Here is a 24,677-nt window from a genome sequence, read left to right as displayed (position 1 = left end):
AGTGTCCTACCCAGCAGGGGCTCCCTCCACCCTGGACCGCACAGGGCACTCTCCCCGGGTCCCCACGCCAAAAGCCTCCAGGCCTCTGCCCGGGCTGCACCTGCGACCTGAGCCACATTCTTGACTCCTTCTCTTGGCTGACTCTTACTCTGTCCTCACAACTGAATTTAGAGCCCATTTCTTCCAGGAATTCCTCTCCGATAATGTCCTTTAGGCCTTGTCTGGTCTCTATCTATAGCAGCAGTACGTGGTGACCAACTGGGTGTTTGCCCGCTCCTTTGAGACCACGAACACTTGGGAACCACGTGGGAAGGAGTGAGAGATTACAAGACAGGTGGGGGAAGCAAAAAGCAGAAATCACAGCCCAAGTCCCAAATTCAAGGATACTTTCTCAGAAAAAAGTATAAACTATTTCACACGTGTGCAATTTGGCTACTATTTTTGTGGCTTGTGGACAGCAAGAACTTGGTGTTCTAGCCCAAAACCCAGGTTACATGCAAAGAAATGTATATATTCTTATCCAAAGGAAACCAGAGCTGCTCAACAACAGTTTTCAGTTAGATCTGAAAGGAAATTTGATAAAGGCAATCTCTCTCTCTCTCTTCTTTCTTTTCTGGAATCATATAATTTTAGAAGTATTTGCGTGACTAACAGACGTCTACAGCCCGTGATTCTGCACTGAAGTGTTTGGGGCTGAGGAAGCCCAGATTACATTCACTCTGTAAATGCAATCACACCAACACACTGATAGGTGCCGTGAGTGGTGGAGCTGATGTTCCAAAGCAGGCAACATTATTCTGTAAGAGAACTCTAAATAGAAAGTAAGAAATGCAATATCCTGTAGTCAATTTCATTTGCTATATGGGCCATTAACTGATAGTATATTTTGACTAATGAAACCCAAAAATAAATTGTCAACATCGATTTTCTTCATCTGACCGTTTTATGCTAACATCGGATATTAAACTCTCACTCCATATGGAAAGCTCAGGCCTATGCTGCAGCACAGTTACATCCCGAGGAAGAAAGCCGACCAGGGGGGAACTGGAGAGTTTCCCTTCAGAAGCTGCAAAGTCTGGTTTTGCACCTGTACACCATTTGCAACCACGTCATCATCAAAGGAGTTAGACGTTACCTCTCTGGGGCGAAAATCACTGCGTGCTTCAGAACCATCAACGAATGCTGAGCTTTGTGAACCAGTCCAGAGGCGCTTAAATCATACTTTTTCTGAAAGGCTCCAAAACTGACCCACTTCACCATTCCAGGTATAACAGGGAAGTACTGGAAACAGTAGAGAGAACATGCCCTTGAATTCTGACAAGGCCCTGCTTGAATCCTGCTACATCATTTACAAGTCAATAAATGGACCAATTCTTTAACCCCTCTGAGAAGGCTTCCCAATCCCCAAAAGGGGGCTGTCAGCGCCCACCTGGGAGGCATGGATGTGAATGCAACACGCAAGTAGGGCGGCCGACTGGTACCTGACACGGGGCCTGGCTAGTTTCCCTCGGCTGCCCTTTTCCCCCTTTAAACTTGCACTGTTCCCCCGGTAACGATCAAGCCCCCGGAACAGACTGCCCGTATCTTCTGTGTATCCCTGGATACATGCCTTACCCTTAGGAGGCCAGAAAAACAACTGCCTCCTCCCAAGTCACTAACAATGTTCTTAAGAGTCTGGGTATTTTTAACTCTATTTTTCAGCGAGACTATTCCAGAATTTTGCAAGCACCATTCTCCAGGTTGGCTCCCCTCCCAGTGCCCATCCCTTCTCACCTCAGATCCTCTGTCTGACTGCCTTCTGTTCATGGGAAAGCGAGTCCGGTAAGGTGGGGCTCCCTAGACCTCCCTCCCTCCCTCACAGGTGATTGTGACTAACTTCTCCCCATTCCTCACTGCAACTCTAGCATCTGAGGAGTCTACCCTCCCGTACCCTGCAGACTCTGCACCTTCCCAAGACGCACATGTGGCCACGACCCTCCCTTCAGATTTCTTCCTGGCTGGCCCTGCCCAGCCCCTGGCCCCTTAAGGATAACTGGCATTTCTTTGAAAATGGCAAACGCCACTGACTGACACAACAAAGCTGTATGGTCTGGGCTTTCCTCCAACCAAGACACAGCCCTGCCCCCCCTCAGCCTCAGTCTGCAGCTCTCGAGATGATCTAATTCACATGCAAGGCTGTGAACACCAGCTAAGAATGACGACTCCCAACGTGTATCTCTAGTCCGGCTCCTTCACCTGAGCCCCAGGCTCATCTACCCGAGTGCCTCTTTGAAGTCCTAATTTGGATGACAAATGGCATCTTAAAAATGCCTCATGTCCACCATTTACTCTAGAATTCCATTCCTGGCAGGTATCTCCCAGACTCCCCGTTTTAGTAACAGCCCCAGCACCCACCGAGGTGTCTGAGGTCACATTCAATTTCCACTGTTCCCTCCCCCAGGCCCTGCCCTGGAATCAGTCCTGTTATTTCCATCAATAAGCCCATCTCAACTGTAGTTCTGTAGGGACCATGGCCGGAAATACACAAGCTCACAGCATGGTGCACTAACAGTCCTCCGTAGGGTGCTCCCTGGAGGAGGAGGCATCTCCTGCCGCTGTTCACCTCAGAAGGCACTGGATTCTCACACAGGATGTCCAGGAGAAGGGATTCAAGGTTCTCCCATGGTCTGAGCTTTGAAGGGCCCGAGGTCTGTGGAGCTCCTAATTAGCAGACACACTTGCCAATGAGCAGATGAGGATGGGGGAATCCACGCAAGGCTGTTATCACTTCAACTCATGGGCTCTCAGGAGCCACGGGAAAGGCCTGTGTCCAGTGTACAGCCCAGCCATCACAGATCCCAGCCTGCATTTGCCAACCCGGACAGCCTAGACTCCATCTACTTGCGACACTTACTTCTGTTCTGTTCCCCACCCAGAATGTGATGGACTCATTCAGATATTCTGGCCTGTCTCAAGCGAGACAAATTCAGTGAAAAATGAAGTGTCCACATTTGGACCAGAGCATGAAAGGAGAAACAAGGCCTCATGGTCAGCATGATGGTGGTGGCCAAACCCTTCCACCGGGTGAGATGAACCATGGTGAGGGTGAGAATCCAGGGTCCTAGGTCGGCCAAATCATCTTCCTTCACGGTTGTCTGGGGTGTTGGAGACTGACTACCACAAACTAACGACACGGCTGTCAGTGGTGGATGTCAGCTGCAACAGAAACGGATTCAACTCTTTACTGCCAACATGGGTTAAAAGTAAAGGCCGGGGCAGGGAGGTCTGCACGGCTGCTGAGGCAAACCACAGACCCAGCTCTGAATGCCCACTGGCTGGAGCAGAGAGGAAGCTACGGCCCTTTTAGCTGTCCCTGTGTCCAACAGATCCAGGTGAGCCAGCTACTTAGGAGAAGGTCATGTTGTCCTGATACCCAGAAAAACAAGCCTCGTAAAGGGAACAAATAGTGTCATGGATTTTAGACCCAATTCTGCCCCTTTATGAAGGCAAAGTAAAGTAAATGGCACGGGGAATTTGAATGCAAAAAAAAAAATTTAAAGAACCAAACGGTGACCGCTTCCTCCAACAGCGTCCCCTGCAGCTGTCACCTCCGTGGCGGCCACTTCCTCACCAGTGACCGCCGGCCAGGAAGCGCCGTTATGCACGTCACACAGCGACAGCCAGGAACCGCGTGCCGAGCACGTTTGTGTAAAAGGAGGAATCGAGCAAAATGCTGCAGAGTTTGACCTTACAAGTTTAAATACTCCATGAAAAGAATCCCTGAGCACCCGACAAAATCAATTCGCATCTTACTTCTTCAAAACAATCAAACAAATTTAATAAGGGCGCATTTGTCACCAAATAAAAGGAGGACCAAACATGTTCCTCAAAAGCAAGGATTTCAACAGGTATCAAACACCAGTGGGTGATGAGCTAACAAAGCAAATATTCCAAAAAATTAGAAAATAAAAAATGACTAAGATAATAGATGGATCAAAACAGCTGTTAAGTTGTTGCTTTTTAAAGTGATGGAGACTGTACGGAGGGCAATCTGGCTATTTCCAATGCAGGGTGTGCACAGCCCACATTTTCAGAAGCAACAACATGCTCACTGGGCAGTACAAGTGAAAAAGGAGTAAAGAAAAAGGAAAAGAGGAACAAGAGAAAATTAGAATCACACAAGAACAAAAATGATTTTGACTGCATGTACAAGAATTTATGTGAGTGTGTGAGGCCAGGGACACGGGGATGGTGAGGCCCAACCTCACCTCCTGCTCAAGGGAAAGCAGGGGCCTGAGGGGAGCGGTGCTGCCGGGGGACCACAACGTGTTCAGCTCCCCTAACCAAAATTCGACCTACAAGCGTCTAGGCAGCTTTTGAGCTACAAATTGTTGTCGCATTTCAGTCTGGACCGTTTTACTCACTTCCACCAAGAGTAGCAGGAGAGAATGAGGCTCTGCTCCTGCACCAAAGCATTGTTTAAAAAATTAATGACTGTGGAATAGTAAAAGAAACAATGGAGTAATAGTGACTGGAGGAGAATGTGCTTGACCCTAGCTCACTGGCCGCGTTATCTCAATGACGTTCAGATGCTGGCTGAGCCCTTATGGTACCACAATAGACAGACCCACAAGGAGGCAGGTTCAATGCGCTGAACCACTGTGGGCTAAGTACACATCCGGCTACTCCGCCAAGTCCCAAGGGCAGACTTCAAAAGGCAAAAACAAGCTGGCATTCTCTGGTGGGTCTGCAGACTCAGAGACAATCATTTGTTGAGCAAAAATGTCACCAGTGCCTCCTATGACAAAAGAAGTGGCACTGGCGTGGGGGCTGGGGCAGGGCTCCAGGCTTCCACTGCTCACTCACCACTCTGTCCAGGGGGAGAAGGTGGTCCCTGCTTAGGTTTCGCTGATGCACCTACCTTGACTAATGTCTGGGGCCTCAGCAGGAGTTGACAGGTGAGGTGAACAGAGCCAGACTCTGTGTAGCACGGTGCTGGGAGCTATGCCCTCAGCAGTGCCCAGGCTCCTAAACATGTCAACTCATCTCCAAGAAGCAGATGGGGAGTGCGAGCATGTAGATCACAGGGCCCTGTGAGGACAAGTACAGATCATGGCCACGACATGCCTCTCCTCTTCCTTAAGCCATAGAGGTATTTCCGGGGAGGAACAGAAAATTCATCCAGAGCCTGCTAGGTGGGCTCTCGCAGGTGGGACTAGTGTCCCCTGTGCTTCTCACTCACAGGGCTGGTCTAGACATTCTTTTTATTAATTCTCTAGCATCTTCTCCTCCAACTTACCAACAACCAGAAAGTAGGATCTGATCTTAGGTAAGTTCAAGAATCACAGAGCACCACCTCCAAAGCGGGCCCGGTAGCACATGCCAGGTCTTCTGACCGCCACCTGTGGGACCACCATGAGCCCTCTCCAGACTCAAGGACCGAGGCCGTAGGCTGGGGGGACACAGCTTCCCTCACTCACCCCAGCAAAGGGGGACCACGTCTCAGCAAAGTCATCTCACCCTCTTCAGCCCGAGGGACAACATGATAGATATATGGGGAAACAGAGCAGAAGGTGGGGGGTAGGCAGCCCAGAAGAGCTCATCTGTACTTCCGAGGCAAAGTGGGGCCATTGACTTAATCACAGGGACAAAGTGGGAATGAACATTTCCCTGCTCTGTCCCATACACCGTGATACGCCTTTCCCTGCATAAGGAGTACATTAGGAAGTCCCTGGCGGTGTTTCTGATGTCCTAACTTGGCATGGTGGCTGTCGGGCAGGAAGAGACGACCTGAGCTGAAAAGGTGCTGGGCCTGGGAGGCAGGTGACAGCGGCTCCAGCCGCAGCTCAACCAGCGCATCGTTCTGCCTCTCGGGGCTCAGCATCTCATCTATAAGCAAAGGGATGAGCATGTACCAGGACAGGCTGCCCAACAGAAATGAAATGAGAGCCATGTAAAGAAAGTTTCCCAGTTGCCACGTTTAAAATTTGAAACAAAGAAACAAACCAACAAACAAAAAACAAATACTAGAATGTGATTTTAAGAACAGATCTTACTTAATCTACTGTATGTAAAATACTATTATTTTGACATGTAATCAATATAGGAAGTAAAGAGATAGTTTATGTACTTTTACTAGACAAGCCTCAGCGTCTGATGTGCATTTGACCTACAGCACATCTCAGCTCAGTCCAGCCTCCTCCCCAGTGCTCCTAGCATCAGTGGCTTTGGCTACTTTATTGGACAGCAACTCCAGGGGTCCCACCATGTTCCTGGCTGTAAAGCGGGAGTAAGTGTCCACACTAACCCTAAAAGGATCTCTCTGAAATAAAGGCGGATTCACTTTGAAATGTCTGGAAACCGGCGGGCTGCACCTCCCTCCCACCTTGGCTACAAGACAGTCTTCTTCCTTGCTGATCCCTTTCTGGATGTAGGGAAGCAATCCAGTACACAGCCAAGGTGGACTGGCTTCCAGGTAAACTTACCTGCTGTCTGTGTCCAGTCCCATGAAGTCCTCCTTCTCAAACGGGATGCAGGGGAGGGGGATCTTGTCCCCAGAATTCTTGGGGCCACCATCCAGCCACTTGGACTTGAGCAAGATGAAGAGTGACTCAGTGAAGTCCTCGATCCTCTTCTCCACCACCCTGCAGTACTCTTAGATTGAAGGCAACGTCGGTGCGCGTCTGCTCGGCTACCTCCCCATGCTGCACAAAGACAAAAAGCTGAGAGTCATTAAGCGATGTGCCATACAGCTCCTCTGCATGTGGAGCTTCTCGAAGGCCTTGGCAGAGAGACATTCGGTAATGGTGACAAGGCCCACGACCTTGGGGTGTTTCTGGAAGACGCTCCACCGATTCTCGGGCACATAGCGGTGCCTGTAGTGGATACAGAGTGTCCACTGGGAGCCACAAGGGCTGATATGGCTAACCGAGGTGAGTAGCTGATAGATGCAAAAGAAATTCTCCTCTGAGATGATCTCTATGGATTGGACCACAACGGGACGAGTCTGGTGGTCCTCAGCACACTGCACGTAGTCAGGGATGCTCATGTTGCAGGCCCTGCCGAGAGGGGAGAGGAGATCGAGGTACATTCTCTGCTGTGTGCTACGGGCCCATCTGGGTTGCGGTGACCTAGTGTGTACCAGCCAGAAGACAAGGGAAGCCAAAGCAAATCCAAGGGTACAGTTTTTCCTCAGAGTCTGCATATGGCTACTGTAGCTCGATCACATTACCCAGCTTTTGGTCTAGGCTTCCTGCCTCTGCAGAGAAAGGTCATTTCTTATTTTCTATTTCCAAGCACCTAGCAAGGCCCTGATGCAAAGTCACTGCTCAAAAATGCTGAATAAAGAAATGAACAAAGGAAATGCTTCCCCAACCCCCTTCAGCAGAATATAAAGAAAAGGACCACAGTAGGATCAAAAGATCTGGATTCCTATTCAATTTATTTGAACTCCTAAGCTTCATAATAATGGATAAGAAAACTTGCCTTGGGGTAGAGGGTACTGTTCATTGGTAGAGCATATGCTTAGCATGTACGAGGTCCTGGGTTCAAACCCCAGTACCTCATTTTAAAAATGAAACAAGTAAATACACCTAATTACCCAGCTGAAAAAGTATTTTTTAATTCAAAAGTCAAAAAACACCTTGCAATTGACACAACATTGTAAACTTGACTATACTTCAATTAAAAAAAAAAGCCTTGCCTTACAAGAATATATCTGGATTACGGATGTTTGAAAATGTAAAATGCATAGGGTACCACCTGCATAAAAGGAGGTGACTGTACACATGTTCTATCCCTCCTTTATGAGTTATACTTCCTTTGGGGGGGTTATAACCTCTCAGAGCTAATTTTCTCAGATTAAAAAATATAAACATTACCTGATTCTCAGTACTGCTGAAGAATCAGATAACTCTATGAAAGCATCTGACCCACAGAGTTTACTCAATAAATGTTTGTTGAATGAATGAATAAACAAGCAAAGTGAATGCTGCTCCCTGCCACAAACCATCATAATGGTACAGCCTGGAAATCCCAAGCCCACGTTCACCCGACTCTGCATTAACAATGTGGGTGACCTGGACAGGCCTGTGTGCTTCTCGAAGCCCCAGTTTAATTGTGAATAGAAATAAGGGCAATAACACAAACCTCAAATTGTTAGTGAGTCAGTAATGAATTGTACCCCAACACTGCAAGATGGAACCATTAAGAAAACTGGGCAAAGGGCCCATAGGCCCTCTCCATATAATCTCTTACTACCACATGGGAATCTACATTACATCTCAAAATTAAAAGTCTAATATTTTAAAGAGGTTATCGAGGTTAGGTGAGCTCACTGTCTCAAATAAGGAACCCACAGTACAAATAGGACAATGCCCAGCCCATGAGATACACTCAGTTAACATTCCCACTGAGCCCACTAGTCCCTCCAACTTCAGAGCAAGAGGATGGGTCCTCGTGGCAACAGTCCACAGCACCTGAAGCTAACAAAGCTAATGGTGTCCACTTAAAAGAGCCCCTGTCACCACCCTTGTTCTAATTTTCTATTTGTAATTTTTTTCTTTTCATTAAATTGGAACTCCAAATTGCATAGAATTCTTACCAGATATCATGATGGCGGCCCTTCAAAACCTGACCACAGAGATCATGATGGCAGCCCTTCTTGGTGAAACAATAAAATGAAAAGCCATTTTCCACAAGACCTCTGTGTAAATCTACTAGGGAACTTCATCCTGGACTGAGGAAGAGGACTGGGGAGTAGGGGGTAAACTGGGACACGGAGAAATATGGGCCACCTGTCCCACAATGGACTTTAGACTCACCCTCACCCTCCAGGAACGTCTAAATACACACAGACAGAGTGCTATGGACAAGAATTTTTTTTAAACAAATCCCTGAATCCCTAGCAGATCTTGTTTCTACCGAGACACAAATGTCTTATTTGTATAATGTTTCACAGAAGCCTTAAAATATTATCACCCCAACTTGACACATCAAGAAACTGAGGTAGAGAAGTTTATCACATTCTACAAGATTAGAGAGAGGCCACGTCAGACACCGTATTTAAATCCAAGTCCCTGCTCCGTTGCTCACACTAGAAAGTGTCACATACTGCCTCTTTCCTGCCCTCTCCCTGCAATAAATCTCTGAAGAGTCTTTTCTGTGTCACCTGCAATCAAAATCACATCAATTTTTCACAAAGAGCTATGTCACTCCTTGGAGGACATACCAAAATCTAAAGGGTTGGGTTGAGAGGAGATATTTGCATTTTCTGTTTCTCAAAGGAAACATGGCTTTAAAAGAAACTGAAAAGTAGTTATCTAGTCTAAGCGCTCATTGTGCACAGAAAGAAACGGAGGCTCAGAGGAGAAGAGGAAAGGGCGTTATTAACAAATATTGCCTCAGTGCAGCACCAAGCCAGCCCTGGGCACTTCTGGGGGAGGATCTGGAAGGCCCAGGAGAATGAGTGTTAGAAAATAGAAAGAGAAGAAGAATATAAGGCCCCGTCTCTACACCACCATACCATGAATTTCCACCAAATTACCCACTATGGGTGCAGCCAATATTAAGGTTGTCTAAACAGGTTATTGAAACCTGGAATTCTCAACCATAGTGGAAATTCCAGCATTTACTGTGCTTTTTTCCCAGTTCAATCATCAATTCAGTGGGCATTCTGTACCAGGGACTACACGAGACCTGGAGTTCTCCCAAATAAAGATCTCTATTACCACGTGTGCAAACCACATAAAGGCCACCAGAAGAAAAGCGCCCACAGATAAGATGGGATTACTGAAACTGAAAGCAGCCAAAGAGCATAAATTACTAGGAAAAATGGTGCTCCTATAAATGGACTCATGGACATAGAAAGCAAACTGTATTTAGCAGGCAGGAAAGGAGGGTTTAACAGATACAAATTAGTAAATATAAAATAAATGACAAGGACCTGCTATATAACACAGGGAACTATATTCAATTTCTTGTAATGAGTTATACTAAAAACAATCTAAAACATATGTATATACATATGCATATGTTTATAACTGAATCTCTGCTGTACACCTGAAACTAACATTGTAAATTGACTACACTTAAATAAAAAATAATTTAAAAAATAAGTAAAAATAAAAGCAACGCCATTAAGAAAAAATAAAAGAACACTCTAATCCCCTTAGCTGTAGGTGGTGGAGAATTCTGGTTGCAAACACCAAGTCCACTGGATCACTCCATCAATGGCTGTCACTCTTTCTGACCATCAGAGAGTCACTTGTTTCACTGAGGTTTCTTTTCTCTTCTGTGAAAGGCTACAGCTGCAACTAACGATGTATAGAATCTCATCATTCACAAGCCCAACAAGTAGTGAGGACTTCCCATGGGCCAGGCTCTGGACAGAGGAAAATATAGGGTCCGAAATATATTCATGGGTAGAAGAAGTTTGTGCCATAAAGACGTTAATTCTTCCTGTTTTGATAGACAGATTCATTGCAATTCTGATTAGAATTCCTACCAGATTTTTCTTGGAATGTAACAAGTGAATTTATGGTCAAGATTAGCCAAGAAATTTCTTTAGAACTACCACTGGGGAGGGGTGGATAGGTCATTAATTTCCACTGCTCTTTCTGAAGTGATAAAAACGTTCTGGAATAATAATGGTTGCACAACTGTGAATATGCTAAAAGCTGCTGAATTTTACCATTTAAATGGATGGAATTCATGGTGTGTGAACTATATCACAATAACGCTGTTATATGAAAAAATATTTCTTGACAAATATTTTTCTTTTTATACCACTAGTCTGTCCCACAATTTAAGAAAAACAAAAAACCAATACAAACCAAACTGTGCCAGGAGTTCTTTAGGACTGCAATATCCCTGGGTCTCCAAGGCCTCTGGTGATGCTGTTCCTGTTAACACACACTAGCTGGGCTGGGCTAGTTAGGGACTGTAACTGTCTTTTTAAAATCGACGGTCACACGTTTCACCCTTGGAGAGGGAAGGAAGGAGGATATCACAGCTTCATGCCTTCAGCTCATTTTTAACAGAACCAAGCCCTGCTTTCACCACTGTTAATCCCTCTCACTATAAAAACACGTGACATCAACAAGCACCGCCATCATAACACCTGAAAGTGTTCAAGGTACTTACCTGCGGCAGAAACACTGAGGGAGGAGACAGAAGCTTGCTCAGCACTGATGCTCCCTTTTCCCGACTCCACCAGGTGAAGCTGGGCGCTACAGCCAGAGGCTCTCAGCCCGGGGAGCAGCACACACGCCACTGAGCTGGTCCTGAGGGAGGGTGAAAGGGAAAGGAGGGCAGCCCTAGGGGGGAGGGAAAGGGGGGGTGCGGGCTGCAGCCCCGCTCGGAGGCCAGCCCCAGCACCAGCATAAGCCGCCCGCTCCCGTCCAGGTCCGCAGACCACGCCCGCCCGGGAAACAGCCCGCCCATTGGTGGGGACGGGCAGGCGGCCGAGGAGAGGAAGCCTGGGAGGAGAGGACTCGCGGGCGGGAGAGCGGAAGGGGACGCCAGCCGTGGACTGAGGGGATCCCGGCTGCGTGAGAGGTGGCAGGCGCACACCTGGACCTGGACAGCTGTGGCCGGGGCGCCGGGGCAGGTGGTGCTGTCAGAAGGGTCTGGCCAGAGAAATTCAGCTGAACACGGGCTGACTGGCGCCCTTGGGGGCTGTGAAAGGCGGATCACCCTCCCGAAGCCGCCTGAACCCTTTCCCGGGAGCCCCCCACCTTGCACTTCCACAGCCAGAAGCCCCGGCCCCAGGCAGGAACCAAAGGCCTAACGGGCGACAGAGTTGAGAAGCATTTGGGGCCAATCCCCGGCTCGGACATGGAGCTTCGAACCAGCGGACCACCAGGCACCGACAGCGCATGCGCAGGAGGGAGATGGATCCTCTCTGGATTCTGCGAGAGAAGGTGGGACAGCGAGGGAGGGAGAAGATGGGAGCGGGTGGAGAAGAGGGGAAAAGTGGAGGGATACAGATGGACAGGAAGAGCAGAGAAGGGATGGGTCTGGATAGGGGAGTGTCGTAGCGGAGTTGGAGAGAAAAAGCTTTACCTCTAGGGCACCCTGAGATGGCAGACCTACCTCTGTACCCTTCTGTAACCGTTCAAGTCCCGCAGCTCATGTTTTACCTCCCTGATCCAGCCCTCCATCAGATGCTTCTGCAGAAACCCTACGGGGATCACACCCGTTGCCCCCATGCGGAGCTGGGTTTTCTGTTGCTCTGAGAACCAAGCACCCGCAGGTGTTGTCGCTCAGAACTTCCTTGGGAAGAGCACATATTCCCCTTTTACACGCTGGGAAACAGGCAGGAAGGATCACTGCCTTAGCTCCACTGTCCCAGGTGTTGGGCTGTGGGGAGTGGTGTGGTACAAGATCAGAGCCCCAGACAGAGCAGACTGCCTGAGTGTTGGTGCATAGTCCCCATCCCTCCTGGGTAAACCATACCCACCCTAGTGGAAACATCAAGGGCTCACAGTGGTTTCCTGGGGGTGTGAGAGCTGTCCTCATGTGAAGGAAAAGTCCAGCTGGGCTAACAAGCTAAGTCACAAATCTAAGTGTGATAAGTGTCGGTTTACTGATCTAAGTTCTGCTGGGCTATCTCGTAAATCTGAAGTTTAGTGTCAGTTTATTGGCCTAACAAACTAACTCGTAATTCCAAGCTCAACAAGTGTCAGTAATGTGATCTATTACAAATTGATAAGCTCCAGTGTACTGATTCCTTGCTTTTTGTTCTTTAAGTCTTATTGGCTAATATCCCCTTACTTGTATTGAAGTATTTAAAACCTCATGTGCACGTCTTGGAGGTGCTCAGAACTTCGGAGCAGAAGCCCCTCTGAGCCCGCCGGCATAATAATTCTGAGTACTCCAGCACTCCGATTGGTGCTTGTTTCTTGGCTGGCCTGTTTCCATAACACTCAGCTCCAGTGCCCAGCTTTCTAGGTAGATAGGAGTGTTACCAAGTCCAAATTCATTCTCCTCAGTGCAGGACAGGCCAATAAGTTTGGAAACCAGATGTTGGGGCTTGGAATAGCAAGTTTCTGTAGACCTAGTTGGCAAACTAATGTTCTGGAAAACCATCTCCCCAAGTCACAATTCAGGCTCCTTTCCTACGCGCTTGGTTGTTGCAAACTTCTTAGTGTAGGAATTCCTTCTTGTTAGAATCCTTTGTTCTTACAGCTATCTGCGTGGGTCAGATCCCTGTAAATCTCCAACAAAACAAACGTTATTTTCTATTCTGCAATTTGCTATCTTTTAATGAATGAAAAAGTGTTAAATATCCTTAAAGGTCAGAGCTTCAGAATAAGCTCTCCTGTGTATTTCAGGCTCTAGGCAACAATTTTTTACAAGCAAGATGAAGCCTAGGAGACAGAGCATAGGGTTAAATTCAAAGGAACAGATCTAATATGGAGTCAGATTTGTTCTGTTCTATTACCCGGGCAGAAGCCACTTGAGGATTTAAATCTCTTTAAGTTAAAAATAACTAAAATTTTAAAGGAATTTACATACATAGGTGGGAATGTGCAAAGCATATCTGGAAAAGCACCCAAAAGATAGTAAACAGTGGCATCTCCAGACAGGGCTGAAAGAACAGAGGATGAGGGAAAACTTCTTTCACTTGTGTATTTTTGTGCTCTGTTTGAGTTTTTTTTTTAACCATTTGCTTGCATTTCTTTTTCAGTTAAAATAATGTGTAATGGAGCAAAGGAGTAACTAGCTTAGCAAATACAGCAGCCATGGAATCACTAAGTCATCACTTTTGATTTAAGCCAGAAAGCATTTATTGACTCTCTCCAATGTGCTCAGTCCTGTTTTAAGACTTCTTTTATATTATTATTATTATTATAATACTATTATTATTTCTAGTACTATTACTATTACTATTATTACTATTATTTTATGAAATAATAACATGGTATACCTCACCCCTGCCCATGGCTGGTGGAAAACCAACTGAGTTTTTCTTGAGTTGTTTTCCAAGGAGTAGAGATGAGTTTATAAACAGAACACATCTTCAGGGCAAAACAGGCAGTGTGCATTACCAGCAGGCCAGACAGCAATGAAGGGTTTTCAATAGAGGCGCCCAGAAGCTGAGAGAGAAAGCCTCCAGGACACTACAAAAAGCTGCCCAAACTGCCATCTCCATGGTACTACTGAAATAGGAAAGAACAAATCTGACTCCATATTTGATCTGTTTCTTTGACTTTAACAAAGCCAAGTTAATATGCTCCGGTCTTTTCATGGGTTATGATGTCACAGAGGAAACGGACAGGTCAACAAGGAACCACTCTGCCGTGATCACGGAGCCGGGGAAAGGGATGGGCTGCAAGATGTATGAAGCAGCCACAACTGTGCCCGTGCTTCTAGGCAGGTATCCAAAATCGCCTCGACAAGGTGTCAAACATTTGTGCCCATGTCCTCATCAACAGACATGTATTAAAGACAAATGGAAACATAAAAAAGGCCAATAACCTTGCTGGGTACACCGTCCAAAGAACAAAGTCTCAGTTTGACAACTGGCCATCTCGGTTCCATGGGATTCATTCTTGGAGAACCTTAAAAACCACTCTTCTGTCCTCAAGAATTGCTGCATATTTGTCCTATCTTTGGCTCAGGGATGGAACACGTTCAAGTGAACTTTAATGTCTGCACAGATTTGACTGTCTTTCTCCAGGTTCATTTGTCCATTCCAATGAGGCCTGAGCTAAGTCCATCCTCTGTAAGATCTATTCCCTCCAGTGACAGCTCATTGAGCCTGCAATTAAAAGCCAAGTGAACAAGACTGTCCTCAGCTAAAAATTTCACCCACCCTTCACTGTTTTCTTAATCTCCTCTTCTGGCTAAGTTCAACAGACTAACACCTCCCTCCACCAAGATTACCAACTATGTCATTTTGTCTCCCCAAAGAGAAAGTAAGGTCCATAATAGAGGAGACAACTCCATAGTCACCTCTGAATTCTTAGCATATAGTAATGTCAATAAATAGAACTCAGATTATTGCTACTTTCCTTTAAAACCTTTCTGGTTATTTGAATGAGACCTTGGAAGAGAGGTGTTTGCTGTCCAGTATCTTGATCCACAAGACTCTGGAGGCCTTTTTCAGAATGGCTGTTCACTGATTCATTCAAAACACAACTTATCAATCAAGGAGTAGCTGTGCTTTTCTGCCAGCTGTTTGTGGTCACTCTAATGCCAGAATAACTTTAATCTATATCCTTACTTTGGATTTGTTATTTTTCCCCTCTTCCAACAAAATTGACTTTCCTTATTTTCTTGCCTTGAGTAATTCTTTTTTTTCCTATTTCACCCTTTAGTAAACCAAGATCCTCAGGATGGGCTTGGCCCATAATATGATCCCCCATCCAACTCCTAGTGTCAGAGGCCTGGGGCTCACATCCTGCCCTCCTGTCAAGGCAACTGAAAATCAGTTCAGGATCGAACCAGCACCCCAGGGATTCTAAGGCTCGCATATCTCCCAGAAACCCTGCTTTCTCATTTGTCTTGGCTTCTGAGAATTTCCCCTCACTTTCTTGACAATTAGTTGTGCAGCTTGAAAGATGAGGAAGGAAGGTTTTATTTCTTAATCAGCATTTTAAGGAACTTGTGTAATGAAAGTTTTCACGAGTTTCTAGAACCCTCCATTGCCGAGATAGAAAACACACTAGACATTTTCTAAATTTAGCTCCCATGTGCATTTTTTCTTTGTTTTTGTTTTCTTAACTGTTAACAGACATTTTTTAATTAAAAAAAAATAAGGCCCCAAAAAGGATAGAACACTGAAGGGGCAATCAAAATTAAAGGGCAAAGACAGAAAAATGATAACTACTCTACAAAGTTAATATAATACATTCACTATGTATCAGATCAGCAATTCTCAGTAACAGCTAATTGAAACATGACCATGAGGTAAAATTTCTCTCCTGTCAGGACATGGCCAACAGAAAATACAATTAAACCAACAAACTAATATCCTAAGTCTGGCGAGGTACAGAAGGCTACAAGCTAAATGTGTCTTCTTCTGGAAAAGAGGAAGACACACCAGCTCTTTTCTGTGGAGCCTGAGCCCACGAGAGGACGGTGAAGTGAGCTCTGTAAGTACCCAATTAGCAAACTGAGTGATGAATAAATAGACGTGAGCTTTGATGACAGAGGTGATACTACTATTCATTTGTCCTGTAAAGTATGACTTCCGTTCAGTGATCAATACTTCGGTGTCCTCAGGAGTTGACATTATTCGAAAATGCACAGCCTGGGCCCAGACCTCCTCTTTCAGCTCGTGACACTGCACTTAGATGTCACAAGGGCACCTCCAACTCCACCTGCAAAGAGCTGACTTCACAGTGCTCCTCCAATAGCCGTCCTGCCCAGGGCCTCTGGTCCAGTGCTAAGTTCTCCGTGCCTCTCCCAACTCAGACCCATCACTCACAGATGTGAATGGACCCCTCCTTCAGGGCCCAGATATCCTCAGACACCGAGTCCCACCACCCACACCTGACCTACCAGATACTCACTGTCACTCACTCAGCACTGACTCTGTGCTGGGACCATGCTGCACACTGCAAATATTATCTCACTGGATCTCCACAACAGTCCTGGGAATTGGGTACATCACTGCTTCAATTGATTAGATAAATTGTTTCACTTCCTTGAGTGCGTCATTCAAACTGACACGGCTACTGAGCCACAAGCCTGGGCCTGAAAACAACTTGAAAATTGAACACTGCTACACCTCGCAGCCACCCTACTCTGACTCATCACATCACCTCCTGCCAAGCCTTCTAAATGTTTCCAAGCATTCTACAAGACAAAAGTGAACTACGAGAGCACCCCACTCTCCAACATAAAATCTGTCAATGATGGTCCACTGCCCTTAGGAGAAAGCCCCACCGGGCCTGAGCACAGCCCAACGGCCCGGCATCCGCGTTCCCTGCGCGTCCGCGCCGCCTCACCCAGTACGCAGCTCTACACGTGCCTTCTCTAGGACAGGGATGCTGACTCCGCACAACCCAGGGCTTGTCTCACTTGAACAATGATCACCTTCTTCAGTGTTCATCTTCTTCTTTGCTGACCCTCAGAAAAATGTTTTCTCATGATGAATCAATATCTTTTTCCTTATAACTTCCCATCATTGATAATGAGCTCCCCCAAAAGAGAGAAGACCTAATTGTCTGTCTCCTTATCTGTAAAGTGAGATTAACAAGGAAATATGTGAGGTTTTATGAAAAATAATATTCATGTGAGGCTGAGGGACAATTCCATCATACAATAAGCACTCAATATGTGCTTAATTAATATTAATAAGAATATATTGCATTCCAGCAACCTTCAATCAATTTTTAATGACTTTGTCCAACAGACTACTGACAAACTGTTGGACGAACCACTTTGAGCAGATCAGCACAAGCGTACTGGGATAGGTAAGCGCTGACTCCAGTTGCAGCTGCAGCCACCCAGCACTATGGGGTGGGGGCAGTTTGCTCAAGCTCTTACATGTTGCTTGAGCATTTAGTTGTCGTTATTGATTAAAGACAGGTGTTCTTTAGTCAAAGTCCCTGAAACATAAATCTTCAAAGATTGATGCAAATTAGGTTTCAAGAACAACACTCTCACTAGAAATTATTTGAAAATCATAGTCTTAGCTACTCCGCACATCAAAAGGGCATGTTCTTAATGTATCTGACTAAATACACCGAAAGGGTTGTTTAAAAGAAATTACGATGAAGCCATCCTGAATAAGCTCCAGTATCATCTGCACAAAGCCCCACCCAAGGGTCTCATTTCACATTTCCACATAGGTGTTCAGGTAGCTTAACTTGGGTCTTGGTTTCTTATAACACGGGGTGGGGAATAGTTGTGGATAGATTTAAGTAGCAAATATATAACTAGGGTAATTGCTGTTAAGGAATTCTAGAAATAAGAAGATTGATATATAATCCCACCCATAAGAAACTCAGCATTTCCAATTACAGCAGCATTAAAAATAAAATGAGAGATACATTTAACAAAAATTTACAAGATTTGTACATTGAACTTTTTGAAGTATCACCAAAATAAATTTTAAAAGATCTACATATATGGAAGACATCCCATTTCCATGGAATGATAGACAGTATTATTAAAAATATTAAGACTCCTCAAAATGATCTACATATACAGTGGAATCCCTATCAAAATTCCAGCTGACTTCTTTGCAAAAATTGAAAAACTGATCCCAAAATTAATATGGACGTGCAAGGGGCCCAGGATAGCCAAAACAACCTTGCAAAAGAAGAGTAAAGTTGGAGGACTCACTTTAAAAGGTACTAAAATGCTATAGTAATAAGTCAGTATGATGCTGGCATAAGTTTGGATAAATAAATCTATGAGACACAATAAAAACCCACGGGGAAAAACTTACATTTACAGACAGTTTTCCACTAGGGGGCCAAAAACACCCCATTGAAAGAATAGTCTATTCAACAAATTGTGCAGGGACAGCTGGGCATCTGCAGGCAAAAGAATCAATCTGGAATCTGAACACCCATATTTTATATAACAAATAAAAATTAAAACAAAGTAGATCACAGACAGAAATGTAAAAATTAAACCTATAAACTTTCTAAAAGAAGACACAGTATAAATCTTTGTGGGCCTAGGATAGGCTTTGGTTTCCTGGATACAATACCAAGAGCACAAGTGATAGAAGGAAAAAGCAGATAAACTGGACTTCATCAAAATTAAAGCCCTTTTCTTACAAAGGACATCATCAAGAAAGTGAAATGACAGGGGAAATGGGTATCTCAAGTCAGAGAGTGCTTGCTTAGCAAGAAAAATAAAATAAATCATTACATCTAACTACCTCCCCTGTAAAGAAATTGTTTTAATGTTTAAAAAAATATAGTGAAAGACAATGTGCAGAATAGAAGAACAATTTTGCAAAACATGTATCTAATAAGAGAGTAGCATCCAGGATATATAACGAATTCTTACAACTGAACAATACAATAAAACAGACCCAATTTTTAAATTTACCACGAATTTAGATACATATACAAATGGCCAATAAGCATATGAAAAGATGCTCAACATCACTAGACAAATCAAAATCAAAATGAGGTCTCATTTTACACCCACTAGGATGGTTATTACCAAATCATGGACAATAACTAATGTCGTTCAGGAGGCAGAGGAACCTCATATGCGGCCAGGGGAAAGGGACAATGGTGCAACTTCTTTGGAGAAGTCTGGTATTTCCTCAAAAGCTTAGAGTTATATGGCTCAGCAATTCCACTCCTACATAAAGAGTCATCCCTCAATATCCTCGGGGGGTGGTTTCAGGAACCCCACACCCTGGATACCATAGTCCAAGGATGTTCGAGTCCCTTTACAATCAGCCATCTGGATCCATGTAGTGGAAACTACAGATATGGAGGGCCAACTGTACAGCCAACAGAATGAAAACATATTCTCATAAAAATTTCACATCAATATTCATAGCAGTATCATTCAGATTAGCCAAAAGTTACTAACAATATCCATCCATCAATGAACGGATAAACAAAATTACCAAGAATAGGCCCACAAACTTTTGGTCATTGAAACTTTGACAAAGGAGGTGAGAACATACAATGGAGTAAAGACAGCCTCTTCAGCAAATGGTGCAGGGAAAACTGCACAGCTGCATGTAAATCAATGAAGTTAGACTACTCCCTCACAGCATACACAAAAATGAATTCAAAATGTGTTAAAGAATTAAACATGTAGACAAGACACTATAAACCTCTTAGAAGCAACCATAGGCAAAACATGTGACATACATCTCAGCAATGTTTTCCTAGAGCAGTCTACTCAAGCAATAGAAAAACAACCAAAAATATACAAGAGGGATCTAATTAAACTTACAAACTTTTGCACAGCTAAGGAAACAGTAAGCAAAATAAAAAGACAACCAACCTATGGAATGGGAGAAAATATTTGCAATAAATGAAACTGCTAGGGGCTTAATTCCCAGAATATGTAAACAGCTTTTACAGTTAATAAGAAAGAAAAACAAACAATTCAATTCAAAAATTGGCAGAAGTCCTAAAGAAACATTTCTCCAATGAAGACGCACAAATGGCCAGTAGGCACATGAAAAAATGTTCAATATCATTATCAGAGAAATGCAAATCAAAACTGCAATCAAGTATCACCTCTCACCAGTCAGAATAGGCATCATTCAGAAGTTCACAGACAATAAATACTGGAGAGGCTGCGGAGAATTGGGAACCCTCCTACACTGTGGTGGGAATGCAGTTTGGTGGAGCCATTGTGGAAAAATGTATAGAGGTTCATCAAAAGACAAAACCTTGACCTCCCAGATGACCCAGCAATCCCACTCCTGGGCATATATCCAGAAGGAACCCTAATTAAAAAAGACACCTACACCCCAATGTTCACAGCAGCACTATTTACAATAGCCCGACATGGAAACAACCAAAATGTCCACTGACAGATGGCTGGATAAAGAGGTTGTAGCATATTTGTCCAATAGACTACTATTCAGCCATAAAATAATAATAAAATAATGCCATTTGCAGCAACATCAGTGGACATGGAGAATGTCATTCTAAGTGAAGTAAGCCAGAAAGAGAAAGGAAAATACCACATGAGATTGCTGACATGTGGAATCTAAAAAAAAAAAAAGAAAGAAACAAAAAGATAAATTTCTCTACAGAACAGAAACAGACACAGAGTCACAGAAACCAAACTGTGGTTACCAGAGGGGGGAGGGTGTGGGAAGGAATAAATTGGGAGTTCAAGATTTGCAGTTACTGAGTATGTAAAGAATAAACAGCAAGTTTATACTGTATAGCACAGGAGAATATATTTAATATCTTATAGTAACTTATGTTTAAAAACAGTATGAAAATGAATGCAGGTATGTTCCTTTTTAACTGAAGTCTTTTGCTGTAGACAAGAAACTGACACAACATTATAATCTGACTAGACTTCAATGAAAATATTTTTAAATAGACTAAAACCAAAAAAAAATGGAAAAGGATATTATCAAACAAAAAGAATAAAGTACTGATTCAGGCTACAATATGGATGAACCTTGAAATTTTATGCTAAAATAAGCCAGACACAGAAAGCCAAATAGTGCCCTATAAGGTGAACTGTATCTAAGCGTTTATTGTACTACTGTAAATTTTCCAGAGGTTTGAAATCTATCAATATCAAAATAAAATGTATTATGCATTAAAAACGCTTCCTCACAGGAGGGCTTTAATTATTAAATGCAGAAACGCATATAAAGCTCTTGGAAAAACAATTTGCACGTCCACACACAGTGACTGCTGTCACTGCCACTCACAGGGTGGTGCCAGCGCTGATGAGAGCTGCCTCCACTCGCTCCCCTGCAGAAAGGAGTGAAGGCCTGAGCTCTGACAGGCAGGGTGAGCGTGAACCTGAGTCATACACAGCCACGTTCCAGACTCTGCGTTACCCAACTTTCTTATACAAACTGCAACATGTAATATAAACACGCTAGGGGGATGTATCTTACAACACAGGGAATACAGACAATGTTTTACAGTAACTATAAATGGAGCATCTGTTGTACACCTGAAACTAATATCATATTTTAAATCAGCTATATTTTTATGAAAAATTAAAAAATATTTTTAAAATGCTATCACTTTAATATTCAATTCGGTTTTTAAGTTACTACTAAACAGCTCAGAATGTATAAAAGCATTTAATTGTGCTGTTTGCTTACATATTTATTTACATTCAGCCTCTTGCTAAAAGAGAATTTAAACAATTCTGTTAAACACAGCTTAACAACCATAACAACAAAAAGGCAAAACGGAGAGTGAAGAGAAAATGGAGATTCAATATTTAAATGAAACCAGGGGGAGATAAACTCATAAAAATGGATTCCATGAAGTCAGGGCAAGTGTTAAAGGCTGACTACAAATTCAGCTGTAAGATTCTTGGCAGCTAAAGCAAAAAGAAAATGATGAAGGGGCGGGTGGTAGAGCATGTGCTTAGCGTGCACGGGGTCCTGGGTTCAAGCCCCAGGGCCTCCACTAACAGATAAATACATCTAATTACCTCCCCCCCAAAAGAACCCCAAAGAAAAGATAAAGAGAAATTTCTTTCCCAAAAAACCCTGATATTAAATTTGGGTTAAATACTTAAAAAAAGATAAAAAGAAAAATAAAAAATATAAGTGACACTGTGAAGGAAAACCCCAGCTGGGCTAACAAGCTAAGTCACAAATCTAAGTGTGATAAGTGTCGGTTTACTGATCTAAGTTTTGCTGAGCTACCTGGCAAACCTGAAGTTTAGTGTCAGTTTAATGGGCTAATAAGCTAACACGTAAATCCAAGGACAACAATTGTCAGTAACGGGATCTGTTCCCAACTGATAAGCTTCAGTGTACTGATTCCTTGCTTTTTGTTGTTTGAGCCTTATTGGCTAATAGCCCCATACTTGTAATTAACCCTATAAAACCTCATGTGCACGTCTTGGAGGTGCTCAGAGCTTTGGAAATGAAGCCCCTCTGAGCGTGCCAGCGAAATAAATCTCAGTACTACAACCTTGTGAGTTATACTTGTTTCTTGGCTTGCCTGTTGTTTCTATAACAACACAAGCGATAATGCCCGTGAGATAAATCTGCGGAGGTTGCTGTCAGGTCCCCATGTCTCACGTAGGAAAATCTGAAACATTTTTCTTACCATTCAGGGTCATGATAAGCCCACCTCACACCTCCCACTTTTAAATGCAGGAGCACAGGTTGGGCCCGACCTTTGCTGTCTCTGTGTCATCACAGTGAGACAGGATGGAAGGGGGAAGAGCACAGCCATTCAAGGAAGGCCACAGCAATTAACATCAAAATGTTAAAGGATTCAAACCCCAATAGGCCTTGAGGCTCAGGATGAAGAGATTTAACTTCTAGCAGATCTTGAGCTTCAGTAAACATCCATTGTAATAGTAACTTGGTGAATAACATGCCCCAGGCAACATGGCAGTCCCAATGCTAGCCACAAAAGGTCAAAGGGTGGGAAATGGCCAACTCCCTGGGAATCCTAGCCCCTTGCCCTAAGGCTGGTCCTTCTACTTATTAGCATATGAAACCACCAAGCCCAAGAAAACAAGCAACACAGCGCCACCTCGCGGTCACCACTCTCTCTCCCTCTTTGGGGAAGGCCCACAATGTGTGGAGTGCGTACCTACTTCTAATATGAGCATCAAACCCCCACACCTCGTGAAGTTTCTCTTGCCTATCAATGTATCTCTCTGAATAAATCTACCTTTACTCAACACTGGCTTGCTCTTGAATTCTTTACTGCATGAAGTTAACGAACAAAATCTGGTGGGGCACATCCCAGGGGCTCAATGAAAGCCTGGGACACAGCCCTTCTCATGCCCAACGTTTTTTATTCTTGTATCAACAGGACTGGGCTGTGAAGGGAGGTCTGAGGCCACAGCTAAGGGACAGAAGCAGCCTCCAGGGCTCCAATTGGTGGGCAGTCTCTCCCCCAGCATGGGTCTTGGGGTCTGCCCGGTTCTCTGTGTTTCTCTGTTGTGCTGACTCCCCAGACATACAGCGTACTCCTAGGCTTGTCCCCACAAAACCCTTCTCTCCAAAATACAAGCACATCATGTCACAATCCTCTTGTTCAACAAGGAAATGTTCAGCCCACTTTTTTTCCTCCCCAATAAAGTACCCAAATGTCCTCGCTCCCATCACACCACTATTTTCTTTGTGAGAACTCTGCACTCGCAAACACCCCATCCTGAACACAGGTGCCTTACTGGCTGTGATTGAGATGTTTCTTTCTCACACAGCAAGCGTCCTTTCACTTTCCCCTTGTTACCTTAAAAAAGCATTTCCTGAGTCACTCACCCCTCTGATTCTGAACTAACAAAGTGCTGAGTTTGCAGTCACTATATGCATACATCCCAGTTTTGGCTAGGTTTCCATCACAAGATCTTCATTAAGGAGCTGCATCAAGAAGTTTAAAGAGGCTATTCTTACATCTGAGTGGAGGAGCCTGCAAAAAAGTTGAATGGCTTTGAAGAGAGAGTTAACCAGGGACAAAGAATTTGCAGGTCCTAGTCAAAAGTGTCATGAGGCAAAATGTTCTCCCAAGACTCAGTGTGGCTTATGAACACGGAGTCGGCGGGGAGGAGGTGACAGGCAGTGAGTAGGGTGAGTGATACAGGTTACGCTCCCCCAGCTGGGGAAGAAAAGGTTTTTTCCAGTTTTCCAAACAATTTCTTACTACCTTTTTCTATTATTGTCACATACTATTTCCAACGAATTAAGCATATCAATGTCAGTCATTTGGGCCACTTGGGAGAAGCTACACGATGCCATTCACAGGGCTGGGACATGACAGCCACACCAGTCTAGATTGAAAGAACAGTCGGGGTATTTGCAAGGTAATCACGGGCATGCAGCAAACTCCCCAGCTTCAATGACCTCATCTCAATGCTGGGGCCAATAAAACTACCAAGCAAAGTGCGTGATGATTATGGCCAACATCTGTTTATTAGTTAAGTGCCCGAGACAACTGTCGCTTAATGGGGAATGAGTACGATCAATGAGGCCCTGTCTACCTGCCCACATGCGCCCTGCCTTCCTGCCTTGGTGCAGCAGCAGAACTTGTTTAGCTGAGGTGAACACCCCCAGAGCAGCCCAGACGGGAAAGCTCCCA

At 44.4% G+C, this 24,677-nt stretch overlaps 1 protein-coding gene across 1 annotated transcript in view; it reads right to left on the bottom strand.

The window, feature by feature from the left end:
* The window catches only part of LOC140694829 (uncharacterized), a 213,380-nt gene that overhangs the window by 139,939 nt on the left and 48,764 nt on the right, over window positions 1–24,677 (bottom strand). The window contains exons 11-12 of the mRNA XM_072957881.1: window positions 11,122–11,261; window positions 6,465–6,683 (exon numbers count right to left, since the gene is read on the bottom strand). The gene's annotated coding sequence lies outside the window, so the exon portion shown is untranslated. The remainder of the gene's footprint in view (window positions 1–6,464; window positions 6,684–11,121; window positions 11,262–24,677) is intronic.

The sequence above is a fragment of the Vicugna pacos genome, unplaced genomic scaffold (assembly GCF_048564905.1).
Source record: "Vicugna pacos unplaced genomic scaffold, VicPac4 scaffold_105, whole genome shotgun sequence".
Classification (NCBI taxonomy): Eukaryota; Metazoa; Chordata; class Mammalia; order Artiodactyla; family Camelidae; genus Vicugna; species Vicugna pacos.
This window is presented reverse-complemented; position numbering and strand designations above follow the sequence as displayed.